The following is a 1,560-nucleotide window of genomic DNA, read 5'->3' on the forward strand; positions in this document are numbered from 1 at the left end:
TCCAATGCATGAAAGTGAAAAGTGAAAGTGAGGTCGCTGAGTCTTGTCCGACTCTTGGCGACCCCATGGACTGTGGCCCACCAGGCTCCTCCATCCATGGGATTTTCCAGGCAAGAGTGCTGGAGTGGGGTGCCACTGAGTCCAACCCTTTGGACCCTATGGATGGTGGCCCGCTTGGAATTCTCCAGGCAAGAATACTGAGGTGGGTTGCCATTTCCTCCTGCAAGGGATCTTCCTGACCCAGGGATTGAACCTGTGTTTTCTGTGGCCAATACAGGAGCGTTCTTTACCACTGAGCCACCTGGGAAGCCTTCCTTTATGTGACCTTTTTCTTATATTAGGGCTTCTGCTGTGGCTCAGCTGGTAAAGAATCTGCTTGCAGTGTGGGAGACCTGGGTTTGATCCCTGGGTTGGGAAAAAAGGCTAGCCACTTCAGTATTCTGGCCTAGAAAACTCCGTGGACTGTATAGTCCATTGCGTTGCAAAAAGTCAGACACGACTGAGTGACTTTCACTTTCACTTTGTCTTCTATTAAGCTCCTTGCCCTTAAAGATCCAGGAAAGGATGAAGAAAACGGTAGGAATATTTTGGAAGAGGGTGGATTGCAAAATGTTGCTTATTGTCCTGATATTTAATATAATTTAACTGAGAAGAATATAGCTGCATTTTGTTCTGGCAAACAACAGCGTTTTCTTGAAGACCTGTAACATGCATTGCTACCATGGTTCTAACTGAACAACCATGCCATTCCAAGCAGGTCACATAAGGTGATTTCTGCAACCTTCTAAAGCTATTAGTAGTTTTGGATGATTTTTCCATGCAAATCTTTGCTTTCCCTACTGACTAGTTATGATGAAAAGAGACTGCTTTTAGTCCTAGTAGGTGAAAGAATCAACTAGGTGTGAAATCTAAGCAACCAGAACAAAGATACACAGGCTGGCAGACCTGGGTGGAGTGAGGGAGTTTATTTTCAACATCTCTGTAGGGTCATTTGTGTGTAGATGTAACGCAAAGTTAACTTCAAGGAAAAAGGACATAGATTTAAAGAAAACTACACATTAGTCATTTAATTTGCATATCTACACCTCTTCAAGATTACAGTTTCACTTTAGGAAACAGAGCATTAATAGTTCGACTTTTAATCAGCAGCTACCAGAGCTGTCATTTTTAAGATATCAGTTCCATATTTACTCACAATACTCCTTTCAAGAACTCTGAAAAGCAGTGGAGAAACAGACATAGAGAACAGACTTATGGACATGCAGAGAGAGGAAGAGAGGGTGAGATGTATGAAAAGAGTAACATGGAAACTTACGTTACCATGTGTCAAAGGGATAGCCAATGGGAATTTGCTGTATGTCTCAGGGAACTCAAACAGGGGCTCTGTATCAACCTAGAGGGGTGGGATGGGGAGGAGATGGGAGGGAGGTGAAAGAGGAGGAGACATATGTCCACCTATGGCTGACTCATGTTGATGTTTGACAGAAAACAACAAAATTCTGTGAAAACAATTATCCTTCTATTAAAAAAAAAAAAAAAAAATCTGAAAAGTTACCAAAG

The sequence above is a fragment of the Bison bison genome, unplaced genomic scaffold, assembly GCF_000754665.1.
Source record: "Bison bison bison isolate TAMUID 2011002044 unplaced genomic scaffold, Bison_UMD1.0 scf7180017864108, whole genome shotgun sequence".
NCBI classification, from domain to species: Eukaryota; Metazoa; Chordata; class Mammalia; order Artiodactyla; family Bovidae; genus Bison; species Bison bison.